The following is a 17,023-nucleotide window of genomic DNA, read 5'->3' on the forward strand; positions in this document are numbered from 1 at the left end:
AAGATAGAAGTTAAGCCTGCAATTGAATATGTATTTGTTTTGCAATTTTTAAAAATAAAAAGGAATGAGTGATATTAGCTAGATTGATATATCTCCTAAAATTTAACCGAAACAAATGCTTGTTGTTCAAAATAAATCTTATAATCTTCAAAATAATCTTGCACATTTTTTTTTCTTTGCTTTTTTGTGTTTATTTTCGTATTATCAATTTCAGTCCTTTTCTACAAATATCAAAAACGAATTTATAAATTCCGAATACTATGATACTATGACTATGACTAACATCAAATTGAAAATTGGGCCGATTCGCTTATGTGAAATGGCAGTTATATTATAACATATTCTTCAAATATAAATGACGAGATTTTGTTTAAAACAATGAGATGTTTTGCATTATTATGGTTAAAGAATGGTAGAAATATTTTTTAATTCTTTTGTGCACGTCGTAAAGAGAAAATATTGTGATCGTCAAAAAATTAGAGCTTTAGATTTTATTAATCTCAATGTTTTACATCTTCCTGATTTCAAAAAACACGTTTTTGGAAAATATCCGCCTGTATGTTTGTGACAAAGATGCTTAATGCTTAAGTTAGATGGGAAAAATTTGTTATACAGTCTTTACACCAAATTTGGAGATTTTTATTACATTTTCAGCTAAATATCTGCAAAGGAAGTTTGTTTGTCCGGCTGATCAAATATAATTTAGCTAGACTATAACGAAACAAAGATAGCTACAAAATTCGGTATACAGTTTAAACATCTATAATGTAAGCACTTATCAAATTTTAAATCAACAAATCCAAAAATGGTTCACCTTCCGTCAGTATGTATTTTCAGAAACACGTAAACACGACAACTCAAAAGCATATGACTTAAATATATCAAATTAGGAATACAGTTTTGTGATTATAAGTGCAGTTCTGTGTAAAATTTTCACTTTAAACATTTGGGAAAATCGCATCTAAACAGAAAATCTAAAACAGAAATTTGAACGTGTTTGCCGCTTGGCCAGATATTTATCGCCAAAACTCTTGCCAAGGATAATACGATAGTTTCAGTGAAAATGCTTCACGCCAAATTCATTCAAAACTCATTCCAAAAGTTAATATTTCTTAATTATTATATACCAATTTCAATGCAATGCATTTTCTTGGATAATACTTTTATAAGACAGAATGTGAGAATTTTATGAATATAACTCACACTAATTTATAATATTGTTTGCTACAATTTGTATTTTATTTTTAGCATTAGATATATATAATGAAAAGGCATTTGTTGAACAAAAGAAAGTGCGATTATTTCCAGTACTTTGCACTCTAATAATATCTCAACACGCTCCTTTTTCCAAAGATATAGCATCTTTAAAGTAGGAATTACGATTCAATACTCATTTTGAAAGAATTCTTTGATCTTAAAATTTGTCAAGAAGATTTGATAAATAAATGAAAGAAATTTCTGATCTTCAGATTGTTATTCTTCAAAACAGCACACAATTTAATTACACTTTTGAATTTAAAAAAAAAAAATCCTTTTTTTTCCATTTTAAAGTTTGCAATACATGCGTTTATTACAAATTTCTCACTGAGAAATAAATTAATTGAACAGAGAGACTGAGGATTTTTTTAAAGCAATAAATATCCAAATAATTTATCAAATTAAACATCCCCTTTCTCACCATTGAGAAACATTTCGGAGATGAAATAATCACTCTGTCAGTCCCTTTACAATGCGCTATTAATTTCTTGCGTCATAAAAGAGGTTTAATGGCTTTGGATCTTCCTAGGAAGAATAGTTCAGCGCTGACTCTGAAAGAATTGGGTTTACATTACGGGCCGTTAAGCACTCTAGCAAAGCAGATTTGATACGTAAACTCTGAAAGAAAGAAGTTACTCGCTCGTCTTTACACATAATTTCGCATTTAATTAATGTTGCGAATTGAAGTGCTTAAGAAAGGTATAATTAAATGTGCTTTATTGGACATTAAATAATATTCACGTCAGAATAAATATAATGCTTGCAGGAGGGTTTATTTTTTCAATTTTATTTCGCGAATGAATATTCGTACAGAAAAAAATCTGATATCCGCAGACTTTATATTTTTCTGAAATATATTGAGAATAAACAAAATATTATAGAAACTCATAAATATCACGTCAAGACAACAACTGTTGTTCCAAAACATATATCTCAACATTTAAATAATAATTCAAAAGATATTTTGATGAGTTACACAACTAATATTGCTACGGAAATATTCAGATGGATGTTCGGTGAATATAGTCATATAAGTATCATGATTTAAAACGATAATTTAAACTACAAATAATCTTAAAACTATAAAATGCAGATTACGAAATCAAAGACAAGATTTATACGAAGGGAATTAATCATTGTTATTCAAAATATGAGCAATTTTTAATGGTTTTATTCGTTCTCACAAAAGGTGCTTACATTTTATAAAGTTTAGAAGATGAATTAATTATATGTAATTTACATTATGTAATATACGCGATATAAAATGCTGTTAAAAATATCGTTAAATACACTAGACTTTTAGATCTAGATTATTAGAATTAGTAAACCGTTGTTTATAATAATTTTCGTAAATGGAGTATTTTTTGTTTAAATTTCTGTATTTAAATTAGAACATGGTTTATAACATATTTCCTAAGTGTCTATGTTAAAGAACTTAGATCCGAAATAAATATAAATATAAAGCAATAAGAAACAAGAAGAACCAAATTTAACTCCTCTAGAATTATAAAAGAATAGGAATAAAAAATTGTCTTCTTAACAATTTTGTTGTAATTGTATTTCTATTCATTATATTGATAGTCTAGTTTTAAAAAAAACCTTAAGTAATATTTTTAAATACAGTGATTTTCGAAAAATAATAATTTTATAGCCATACACTCATTGTCTCACAACGCAGACAAAATCATTACATTAATCAAGTAGAATAAATAACCCATAGAAAAAGGTAAATAAACTACATGTTTTTATCTAAATAGAACATCATGCATGCAGCTGCCTTTTTTTGCTGAATATGAGACAGACATTAATTAAGGAAAATAATTATTTGTGTGAAATATATCGGATTATTTATCAAATTATATGAAGAGACGTAATGTTTATTTGATATAGTATAACGGTATTGGCGATTTGCTGATTTAAGATTACGTCTTTTTTTCTAAACAGTTTTTTGTTTGTTCTTATGTTTAGATTGAGAAACAGGTATTTTGAATAAAAGTTAATTTAAAATTGGAATGACACATTCATTTTTAATATAATTAAAAATATGAAAATGGATTCTTTTCATTCTAATCTATATTTTAAAGCGTTTTTGATTTCTTGCGTATAATGAGGGCAGCGTGTTATTTTTAAAAAAAGATCTTTAATGTTAGTGTGGATGTTAAAAAATCCAGTCTTTATTATAAGAAAAAAAGAATTTTGGTGCAAGATAGGTATTTTTAAAATTTCTTTTCTGCTATTTCTCATAGATAAGTGTTATGGAAAGAAAACTAACAAAGAGAAATATCTCAAATAATACAAGGAGACGAATAAATGAATTGTTATATGTATTTTCATTTAATTATTTAGTTTTACACTTGATATGTGGGGAATTATATTAGAATTACTTATGGGAATAAAGCATTTTGTACAATATGTATAGATAAATTGTCTGTATTGCAACACAATTAATTTACTATAGCCTAACTATTTTCTGTATTCATAATAAAATGCAATAGATTTCAGGATAAAAGAATGATTTTTTTTTTCTAGCATCAACAATACAGATAATATAAATTTTAAAATTCTCATTCATTACGTAAGACTTATTATATAAAATTTGAATGAACAAGTTATTTAATGATAACTTTGTATTCATTCTTTTTTTATGAAATCATATTGTTTTCTTTTCTAATGTTTGGTCTCAAGGTAAACCAATGTTTACTAAGGTATTTTTAATTCGGTCATTAGTTCATTTAAGAAATGAAAAATAGCAAAAAATTGCGATTAATAGCTTTATTATAAAATAACGATTGCAAATTCTCAAAATCAAAATTAATACACTATATATTATTATCTATGCAGTAATTCTATTAATATAAATGCAGATATATTAATTTAATTAATTTTCAAGGGTTTTAATAGACAATGGGAATGGAAGCAATACTCGTTTATTATACAATTAATACGAAAAAGGTGGAATAAGAGTCTAATTTTGTAACTACTGCAATGAAAGAAATACATTCTAATATCAAGTTTCAACAAATATATTTAAATGTATGGGAAGACTTTGGTTTTTATAGAGGATAATTTTAAAAAAGTTTTAAAAAATTAAATATGAATAACGAAAAAGTGTCATAGTGCCAAATGCCTTTCTTATACTTGTAAATACGGATCCGAATTTTCATGTTTCTGTCAATAAAATTTTATGATATATTATTAGGGAAATTCATTGATTTAAACAACTTTTATATACCTCAGACCAGTGTTAGAGCGCAACTTTTACTGTTATATTGAGTGATAATATACTTAGCGCAAAATATTGTCAAAAAGGTAGAATAAGAATATAATAATGCATTTTTGAACATCTATAAAATGTTGATTCTTTTAACATATTGTATATGAATTCCAGTTTACCACTCGTGTCATGAAGACAGATTTTAAAATTTATCGTTATACATCTGCAGATCATGCGCTGACAAAGAATATTCATCTTTAATTCAAATATACAAATATAATACTAATCGAAACTAGTTAAATATGCCGGTAAGTATTCATGATTTGTTTTACAGATTGTCATGTTAATAACCATGGTGCATATTTATAGAAAACTAACATTGATGATGAATTTCCTATATAAAGAATGGATTTTTAAGTTTCAAAAACTGATTAAATATTTTTTTTCTCTTAAAGATTGTTTTCCGATTTTTCTTCTATACAAATTAAATTTTTTTTTAAATAAAAGATTTTATAGGAAGTAGGACCCAACATAAAATTTTGGACGTCGATCATGTAGTTCCGCGCTTCAATTGTAATAGTGCATGGATTGTATGAATGAAATATGAATGCCATTTATTAAATTGAAATATCCTGTATACTGTTGTTTTTGGAATGCTGAATTTTAAAAAACTCTTTCTAATCTAACATGAGAATAACTTGAAAAATAATCTTAAATGCTAATATCTATACTTTTCATAAAATGTCTCATCTTAAGGACATATTCCATAAGAAAGATGAGCATAATGATTCACCTCCTCTACAACACAATCCACATAAAGATGCTATTGTTTTCTGACCGTTTTATAAATACACCTCATAGAATAACATTAGGAATTCAAGAAATGATGCTTGAATTCATCTGCAAGTATGCCAACAATATTATTATATACAGCACAAATCGTCAGCATTTTCAAACATTCTTTGTCGATGGGATATTTTTTCTTTTTTAAAAAAGCTCAAAGTTGCGAACAAAAAATTTTATTTTCTTCTTCAGAATTTCTGTATTTCTTCTAGATATCTAAAACGCTCAGTTCCCAATTCTGTTTTCTCTTCCTTTGATTGGTTGAAATTACAAGTTTCGTCCAATCAAAGTGAACGACATCATGCTTCATAGCGCATTTATTTTAAGTCATGATGTATAGATCAAGTAATAGTGGACAAATATTTGAATATGACACTTTTTCTATATTCAATAAATTTGTTGAATATAGAAATACTTGTTTCCATCTAAATTTGTAAAAATATAAATGAAAACTCTAAAAATTTTTAGATTTTACAATTTCAGAATGCCTCTAAATTTAAAGAGGAATCAGTATTTACTTCGATGAATGTCAAGAAACATTGTACTAATTCATGCTTCCACACAATGGGGGGGGGGGTATTTTTTTAACCTTTTATTATCAACATTCATATACACTAATTATTTTACAAGAATTTCTACATTATTTAATGGAACTTTGAATTTTGAAGTAAACATTTAAATACAATGTTTCGGGAACTACAAGGTTATTCCACTTTTACCACTCTTTGTTTTACGAGTGGTATTACCAGAATTTTATATATTACAATGTAACATCATATATATAACTGTATACAAATTGAAGATGCAACAAATATTTTGAGTTTTCATGAGCTTTATTTCAAAGCAATCGATATAATTTTTTAGTATAATTTTAGTCAGATGTTTTCCTTAAAAGCGGATTGTCTTGCTTTGCTACTCTAGTTATTATTTTACACATATTTAAATTAATTCCTAATAGGAATATATTTAAAAAAGGAAGTCAGCCATCTGACTCTCCGACCCGCCACGAAGGCACACGGATTTAAAACATAAAAATGAATGACCGGACCGCCGCAACAGCAACACTGGCAGGAACTGTGGTTGAGTCCAAAGGGCCATCACCGACCACGGTTACAACCCTCTCCGAAGGAAGTACGTCTCGTCATCGATGGGAGGAGTCAGATCCCTAACTATTTGGGAGGGATCTGACCACCTACCTACCAGCCTACAGGGTGGCGAGATCTAACCACCATGCCGAAAGCATCGCATCCTCATTCCGAGGTGCCTCTCCGGGGGTTCTTAAAAAAGGGATATACAAATTCTTCACAGATAGTTGTTTGCCCAAGTATAAGTAATCAAATATTTAATTGATTTAATCTTATTTAGAAATTCTACAAAATTCTAAGCAAATGCATTCCAATATTTCATAGAGAACAACTATGAAAGATATTATAAAAATATATTAATATGTATGATTGTAATATCTATTTTTGTATATATCCTATTGTAAATATAAATGGCAATAAGCTTTTCGTTGGTGGAAGTGCAGATGCTTTGGTGTGCAATTTTCTCTGCTCATAGAGTCTCTCAAAAGTACTATGCAACTTCTAATGAGAACTGTTATCAATTTATTCAATCTATTATATTAATCATTGCGTCTATAAATCTCATTTTTAATAATTATATAATTACAAATTGCTCATAAAAATCCATTTAATACAAAATTATCTTTCTTCCATGCAAATATTTTCTATTATATATCCAATATAAAAATTGATATTAGCTATTAAAAAAATATATGATAATATCCTTGGAAAAATGCCAAATTCTATTTTCATTCTTCTATTGTTATAGTTAATGAGAGCAAATAAACTATGTCTGAATGAATGAATCGTATTGTTTCATAAAGATTTTGTCTGTTGTGTTTCTAGCATAAAATAGAAATATCTGTCCCAACTAATCAACAAATAATTTAAAATTTCAAAAAAAATGCATATATAATTCAATAAAAATTCAATGATATCCAAATTACCAGGAAAAAATAAAGAAAGAATTAAAAAAAAACTCTGAAAGAAACAAAAATAAAATAGTATTTTTTCTTTTATTTTTTAAATATTTTTGAAAAAAATAAGGAAAGGCTAAAAAAAAAGGTCAGAAAGGAATAAAAATAAAACTGCTTTTTCTGGAGGTTTTTTAGTGCATTTTTGACTGCCACATCAAAAGAAGAGAAAATATTTTCCTATAAATGATAAGATCTTATTCCCAAGAGAAAACGTAAGAAAAACGGAGAAGAAAACATGAAGAATAATGTACCATAGATTGTATCATATTGACAAAATTTTTCGCATTATAAGTTGTGAGGACCCCAGACACGAATAAAAAAAACAAGTAGACCTATATTTCTGTTTTTATTCTTCTGTCTCGAGCTTATTACTTATTTTTAGATATAAATATATATTGTAAAAATAAAATAGGTACGATGATACACTCGAGGTATCAGATAAAAGAATTTGACTCCATCTTTCCTTAAATGCAATCTATCTACATTTCTATTTTTTTCTTCCTAAATTTTTGTTATTTGTGATATTACGGAATAAAGCAACTGAAATTCACTTATTTGTTTCAAATATCTACAAAATAATCTTTAGAAATAATGACGAACACCATATGTATTTTATACATTCTGTTTTGACTTGAAATTGGTTAGCTTTTGGTAGCATTTGATGATCTGATGACTGTAAAATATACGGATCTAGAATATTTTCGAGCACTTCATGCTGTGCAAAATCTGAGAGTGGCGAACCATGTATATTGTTGCCACTTGTTTACTCCTAAAGCTGATTATACCCATTGTCACCTACTGGTATGTTGACTCAAAATGGTGAGTTATATAGAACAAAGCATTATACTGTTGTTTTAATCTTCAAATTGAATATATTTATTTGTTGAAAAATTCGCGTGTGGCACCGGTTTGCCCCAGACAATAGTTACCTAGTTTTATGAGAACGAGTTTGTCCCATGCTCTATAAATAACACATCCTTAAATTATTAGGAATAAATGCCAATTATGTATTTATACTTTTATTATAATAAAGAAGAATAAATGGAATATGGAATAGATTTTAAATGATGTTTCAGATATTCAGTTTCCTCTATTCATGCTATTTGTTACAGTTTTTATATAACCGTGTGCTATTATTTGCATTTAAAATAAATGATTAGGTATAGGGTCATAACAAATATAACTGTTAGGATTGAGGTACGACTTGTCTACTCATCACTGATCTTGTTCTAGTTTTCTTTTTCTGGAATGTACTACAAATACTCTAAAAGCTCAGGGTTGCCTAATTAAATTTGTTTCACCAAAATATTAATTGTTTCGTTATACAGTCCTTAATCTTCAACATTGCATGCTGTGTTAAATTGTTTTTAATACATTATACTAGCAGGCTTAAGTATGATTTTTCCAATGTACTCATATACTAACTAATTAGCGAGCAGTAATTATTAATGATCTAAATTTCAAATCTTTCAAACATCAGTTAATTAAAAATATATTAGATAAAGAGGTTTAAATGCAAGTGTGACGGAAATGTTCACAATTTACTATTTTAAAGAAGTTCTACTTTAAAAGGCAACAAAAGATCAACTGTAATAATTAAAGAATGAAAGGTAACTAAATAAATTTATATCACTGACAAAAACATTCGCATTTATCACTGGTTACTTGCTGACCATATTTACCACATTTCATGTCTATCAATTCTGCACTTAGCTTTCTGGAAATTGTTCTTTTTATCGTGAAGTTTTTTTAATAGTATTAGAAGAACTGACAATTAGAAATTGCAGTTGATATTTTATCTGTCTAAGGTTTGAATTTAAGTGCATTAGGTTTGAAAAATAATGTTAGAACGTTTGAAGCATCCTGATGATAGTTTATGTTAGTAAATACATTCATTGAACATGCCTGCTAATCTCCATAATTCTTTTATTATAATAGAAGATTTTTACATCCTGATGATAGTTTATGTTAGTAAATACATTCATTGAACATGCCTGCTAATCTCCATAATTCTTTTATTATAATAGAAAATTTTTACATCCTGAATGCATAAAAGAATTCAATAACATTAAATTCAAACAGAACTTTAACTAAAAACATTAATTACTAATATATTCATTTCTAAATTTTTTTTTTATAATGGAAGAAAAAGAAGTTATTTGAAGTATTTGAAATTTAAACTGAAACATTGGAATAAGTGGTTCCAATGGACTATTCCTGCAACAAGAATTTCAAGACAACAATTAAATTAATAAAAAAAATTATATTTATATAATATATTTTAAATCTCAAATTATTAAAAACTTAAAAATATAAAATAAATATGTTCAAACATCAAATAATTATTACTAAACGACAAATATCAATCATTAAAAAAATAAGAATTCAAAATAATTCATACAAACTCATAATCGGCAATAAAAATTAAAATAATTAAACAGAAACTTAAATAGATATTCAACTCTTTTATACACAGCTGCAATTTTGTTCATCACAGGATATTAGATATTTTAAGAGTCTAAAATGAGGTTGGCAAATAAGTTAAATTCCAATACATATAAGATATACTGTAAAAGAAAAGGTATTTTCCATCGTTTTAAATTGATGACAAAGAAAATACTAAAGAAGAAGAATAAATTCATAGCAAGAGTGCTTCAGTGCAGAAATATTTTACACAAGAATATTCAAAATAAGTAACTAAATTCAAGATTGATCGATTAATTTTCTATATCGGTGGCTCTTTCAAAGAAATGCATTTCTAATTAACAAAACTGATAGGGAAAGCATATTATTCGTTTAGAAAGAATTTAATTAAAAAAAATCTTACTCTGTTATTATCGACCAATAAAATATATCCATCATTATATTTAATTACTTAAACATTTATAACAGTACAATGGAAGAAAATGAAATTGTTGTTCCAGATGTCTATCAATGCATTAGATTCATTTTATAATTCATTCATTTGCATCAATTCTGTGACAATGGGCATAACGAATTAATTTCAAATTCATTTAATTTGCAAATTCACTGACTTTATTAAATTTGTCGAATAAGTCCACAATTCCGATAATTCATTTTAATTTTCAGTTTATAATTAATTTATTAAAGTTTGTATTCTAAAAGCAAATCTTATTTTTTAATTGTTAGAATGACAAATGCTTCACTAAAACTTTATAGTTTTCCAAGAAAAGTTATTGAATTTCTACGAAAACGCTTTCTTTTTATAGTCAAGACTTCTAAAGTCATCTATGTCATTTTAACGAAGTGCATTTCCAGGTATTTGGTAATTAGTGCTCAAGTGATGATTTAAGGAATTAATTGGAAAACTTTTGAGCACGCAGAAGTGCTTAAAATTAGCTATTCTCACTTGAAAAAACGTCTTAATGGAAAGGTAATTGAATCTCAAAGCTACTACTCTACACATAATTAGAAGCCGTGCGGAGGATTTGCTTTTAATTAAACTTTTAAGAAATAATCAAAAATATTGAATTACATGTAAACGGGATTACAGTTTTAGAGAAAATAGACTATCTAGATGGTAAAAAAATGGATTAAATTGCATTAAGATAATTGTAAAACTAATTATTGCTGATTAATTAATTATATGCCAAAATCTGTATGCCTTTTAACAATTATTGGCAATGTTTATTTTTATTTGAGGAGTTTTTTTCATTCAAGACAGCAATAAATATATTTTTTACATATTTCGAAGAGTCTTATAATGAGGATATCTCTATAAACACTTTAAAAAAATAATATTTTTTTTTATTATGATAACCACAGTCGATTGGCCACAAATTTTCAGTAATATGCTCTGTTTAAATTTATATGAAGCAATCTATAAAATGATTTTTTTTATAAAAAGAATATTTCTGTTCTTAGCACAACCATGGAATTAATTAATTAATATCTTGCAAAGATATAGTGCAAGTTTGGATGATTATATTTAGTATTTATATATTATGATTATCTTAGTAGTAATACATGTATTATTTATGATTAAATGAATATTATCTATTATGTATTATACATAATTACACTAATGTATTATGCATAATTAAACTATTGTAGAAAACAATTTGATTTTTTGAGAAATAAAAATGTCTGACCACTGCTTATCACAGAAATGGATTGTATAAAAATTCTAAAATATCAAACGCAGCGCTGAGAAAATAATAGCAGTAATAAGTGTATATAATCTTTCAAAAAATTCACATCATCAGTACGCTTCTTCGAGTGAAAGCAAATATATATATGAGAAACATTTATATGCTTCTATCTTTCTGAACTTCAGGATACAGGTATTTCAAACTAGTGTTTTACACTGAGAAAAACATAAGTGATAACTAATAACATGTGTTATAACGATTTGGGAAATTACTCACGTTTCCTTTATGTTGATGAAGTTCAGTTTAAATACAATTAGGATTTAACTGCTTGAAAAAAGCAAAGAAACCGCAATAAATATGTTGATATATATTTGACGGTTTTAATTGTGTAATATTTTGGCATTATTTTAGTTAACAATGAAAAATAATTGTAATCGAATATATAGTTTGTGTAAATGCAATGGAGACAAAAAAAATAGAGAGTAGAAAAGGAAACGGATATACCTATTTGGTTTATAACTTCACCAAGATTAATGTAAAAAGATAAAGAGTTAGGAATTTAAGTATTTTGAAATATATAATTTAATTAATAATATCTTAAATGCTGCTAAATGTAATATTTGTTTTACTTCGATATTCCCAAAAATTTATAAATAATATTTAATTTAATTATCATTGATCTATAAACAGTCTTAAGAAATAATAATTCATCTATTTAAATTTACATCTAATCACAGCTTCTTTTATATGCATTAACTATTGCTTTTGAAGGCTCTTCACCTCGATAATTAGAGATCACATTTTATCTAATCTGAGAAAATGCAATGAGAAAGAATAATAAGGTACAATTAAATAATTATATGCCATTATTAAACGAATATTTTGAAATTAAGGCAATAGAAATTTAGAAATTTCTAATTATTCTGGAAAATATTACATAACAATTGAATTGGGGATATAATTTTTTTTTATTTATATAAAGATATAAAAATCATGTTTCAATAGTAATATGTACATATGTAATGTAAAATCTCGCTTAATTTTAATTGATTTTTACGGGGTCAATTTAAACTGTCTATTTTATACAACGCGGAAAGATATAATGATACATATACTGATATGGATACATATATTCATACATTCATTCCCTTTTATTATTTATAGACATTTAACAATTCTATGGCAGAAGCTAAGACATGACATAGAAGAAATTAATGATTTATCAGATGTTGAAATTCTGCAGCCAATGAATTAAATAGATAATGGATTCCTCACCAAATATTGAAAAATTAACACAAAATCTGGTGTGGAATGTAACAGAAAGAAAGTCGGCATTGGTAATGAATATACGATATATGGTGTAAATCGGAGAAGTTTCAAAGGGATTATTATAAGTGAATATTTTATTAATGTAACGCAAAAGGGTTCCAATAAATTTTCTTATAAATTAAAAAAAGTATGTTGCAGATAAATACAATCATAAATATTAGATTAAATGTAAGATGTGGTTTTTTGATTTAAACAATGTCACTTCCACAAAAAAAAAACGAAATTTCTTGCTCTTTATTTTTTTTAATTCTGCTTTTTCTGAGATTTATATTAATTTGTCTATATTCGATGTTTCTATTAATTAAAAAAAGTAAATATGGAGTATGTAATTGCTACAGTAAAAACTATTTTGAACAGCATTACATTATTTGTTTTAATCAGCAGTTGCAGTCAATAAAAATGATTCCCTGTTTGTTACTAACGTTTTTTAATATTTTTTTTCAGTTTATGTAAATTTATAATCGTTACATGAAATTGTTGCTTTTTTTCTAGTTTCTTCAAACCACGCTTATGATATGGTTAGAATTAAACACAAACATGTTGGCTGTATAATCTGGTACAATACGTGGTATACAGGGTGTTCCGAAAAAACGTGGACAAAATGACATGGCAGATCAGTCATACAATAAGGATCAAAAATTGCATAGGAACATGGGGTCGCAACTGCGATGCGGAGCAGCTAAAGAGCGTCTAAAATAATACATAACACAAAGGGAAGGAACAAAATCAATACAGAACATTTTATTGATAATTACCTACTGACATGCGATTTATGCATACCAAACGTTGCGCCTACAGGAGGTGCTCAAAGTGTTTACCAGATGTATCGAGACATGCCTGGCACCGACTTTGCATGGAATTGCGCACCTTCTCGAAGATACCAGGTGTCTCGAACACATCCCGCTGCCTCAACGATTCTTCCTACCGAGTCTTCTGGCGTTTCATACACAAGTCCTTTTAAAAAGCCCCATAAGAAGAAATCCACGGGAGCCAGATCTGGTGATCGTGGTGGCCATGCAATTGGTCCTCCGCGACCAATTCTGCCGCCAGGAAAAATAGCCTGCAGATGTGCTCTGACATGTGTACTGAAATGTGCGGGAGCGCCATCGTGTTGAAATTGAACGAGTCGACGAATAGGCATCGGAACATTATTCAGCATGTCTGGCAGAACCTCTTTCGAGAATGTTAGATACGTGGAACCATTCATTCTGTCTGGTAGAATGTACGGACCAAGTAAGCAGTCTCCTACAATGCCAGCCCACACGTTCACGGAAAATCTTCGTTGTGCGGCGTGCGGACGTGTAGCATGCGGGTTTTCATCTACCCACCTATGCAAGTTGTGACAATTCATCACACCCTTTAATGAGAATGCAGCCTCATCCCTGAACAGAGCACTTGCAGCGAAATGTCGGGCGGCAGCCTTTTCTTGCACATACCACCGCGCAAAATCCATACGACTGCTGTAGTCTCCCGGTTGAAGTGCCTGGACGTGTTGTAAATGATATGGGTAAAGTCCTTCACCGTGTACAATGCGCCAGACGATAGTTTGGGGAATATGGGTCTCTCGGGATACAACTCGTATACTTGTTGAAGGATTACGCTGAAGTGCTTGGACAACTCTTTCTTCAGCATCAACTGTCTGAGATGTTCGTTGGCGACCTGAATCTGGCTTGTGCACGTCTAACGAGCCTGTTTCACACAATCTTCGGTGAATAGTGGCAAAGAATGAGCGGATAGGCATCTTTCTACTAGGTCATTTTTGACGATACATTCGCAAGGCTTCTCGTCCATTGCAGTTGGCCATGCCGTAAACTAAATGCATGTAAGCCAATTCGCGGTGCGTATAACTAGCCATGTTACCCCCAACGCATCCACGACTCGAATGAATTCAACCTCCTCTTGCTCGGCTCGTGTCTGCACCGCAAAGCCCTCTCGTGTTTCTCGCGCCCTCTACAGGCGTTTGCGACCCCATGTTCCTATGCGATTTTTGATCCTTGTTGTATGACTGATATGCCATGTCATTTTGTCCACGTTTTTTCGGAACACCCTGTATAAATGTGATAGAAACATTTTTAAAGTAGAAAACGAACCAGGAAACGTAAGGGGTTATCTATAAATAAAGTGCATTATATATGTGTAAAAAGATATACATTTTATGAAGTCAATTAAATTTGATTATGATTTTTAAAGCTTGAATTTGAATGATTTTAAAGAAAAATAATTCATTTAATAAATAAATGCAGCTAGGGTATTTAAAAGTTTTTAACATTATTCATTTCCTTTAATGACTTATTTATAAATACACGCACTTAAATTGCAGGTGAAATTTGAAAATTTATCTTTCCAAAGCATAAATTATCAATCAATATTAAAAATATCAACGGCGAAAATTAAATATGAAGAGCAATTTAACTATTAGTAATAAGTTGAATACACGGATTGAACTTGTAGAAATATATAAAGTACTTTAACTATTAGTAAAAAGGATTGAATTTGTACAAATATATAGAAGAACAATTTAACTATTAGTAATAAGTTAAATATAAGGGTTCTTGAGCATATATATATTATTTTGATCTTATACAAATATATTTTCTTTTAAGTTTTAGCGAATGACATGACAAAATGTAGAATTACATAAATTCGATCAATTAATTTTCTGTGTAAATGGCTCCCATCTAGTTTAAATATTTTTTTCTTATACCTCCATTTTTAACTGTTTTTTTATATACATTTAAGGGAATCAATTTATCATTGTACGAAATACTCAAATACAAAAATAAGAAATAGCAGATATTTATCAGATACTAACAAATTTATTTCATCACATTTCCAGACTTAACCGGAAAATGCAATAAAGACTTTTTAGAAAATCTATATAAGAATACTTCGGAACTGCGATTTCTGTATCAAAAGAACTTTATTAAAGTCGACTTCTTAAAATAATGATAAATCTGATAGAGTAAACCGATTTTCTTTTTGGATTCAATATATACATATTGCCGAAACCGACATTTGATATGAAGCGAATGATGTCATATCACCAACTAATGATTTTCGAATGATGCATATTTTATCACAAAAAATAGAGTTTCACGTCCATTAACTATGACCGCAAATTTAATGGCTTTATCGTCCATTCATAATGGTAGGAAACATTCATCAATGCAAGCTGATGTCTCCAGTGAAAATTGGGATATGCTCCATCAAGAATCAGCATTTTAGCATTGTCTTTAAACAATGACATTGAGAAATAGTCATTATACATTGACTTAGATATGCAAAAATATTCAGCATGTAGGATTAGTTTGAATACAGATAATAAACAAGAATATATATTTATGCGGAGTTGAAAACTAACAAGGGAATAAATACAAAATTGCCAATATTGTATTGATTCAATGTTAAGGTCCTTTAAGACTTATTATAATGGACTGAAAAATAATAATATTGAATATTTCGAAGCTAAAAACGGTGCTGTGTATAAAATAATATGCATATGTTGTATGTATCATAAGATGTATTTAGTCCTTGGGAACTCGTTTTCAATTTTCATTCTTTAAGAATTTGAGGAAGTTATTTGGTTTTACTTAAGCTGCTTATAATATAAATAAAATATAGAATGAAGAGCTCTTTAAAATATTTTTCGCCAAAAAAAATACTAAAATTTACTATTAAAACTGATTTATATGCCGTTATTTCTACCATTCATTCTCATTTTTTTTAACATTTAAACTTTTAAATTCATTACATGATATATAGAATAGAATTAATGTGTAATCCTTGGTTAGAACAATAATCAAATGATTTTGCTGTAAAATTTAAATACTGGAGGGGAATTCGGTTGATTTTATTTGACCTAATGATGAGCTATTATTCGTATTCCTTCCCAGTGATTTAAAAAAAAATATACTGAATACAAATTAAATTGTCTCCAAAAATTTTTAATAAAAAACTTTCTTATTTAAGTCCAATGATTATTTGATTGAAATAAAAATTGATAAAATATAGATTTGAAAATTTATTTAAATTGAACAGTGATAAATTTTTTTAATTGTTATTTGTAACAAAAAAAGTTTAAAAATTAATATATATGTTTTTATAACGTTTAAACGGCTTTAAAAACGTTTCAAATCAATAAAAAAATCTAATGAATTTTAAAATATTTTCCTATATAGAAATATCATAAAAAAAATAGCAATCGACATTTTTAAAGTGGAAAAATTC

Source organism: Argiope bruennichi, chromosome 3 (genome assembly GCF_947563725.1).
Source record: "Argiope bruennichi chromosome 3, qqArgBrue1.1, whole genome shotgun sequence".
Classification (NCBI taxonomy): Eukaryota; Metazoa; Arthropoda; class Arachnida; order Araneae; family Araneidae; genus Argiope; species Argiope bruennichi.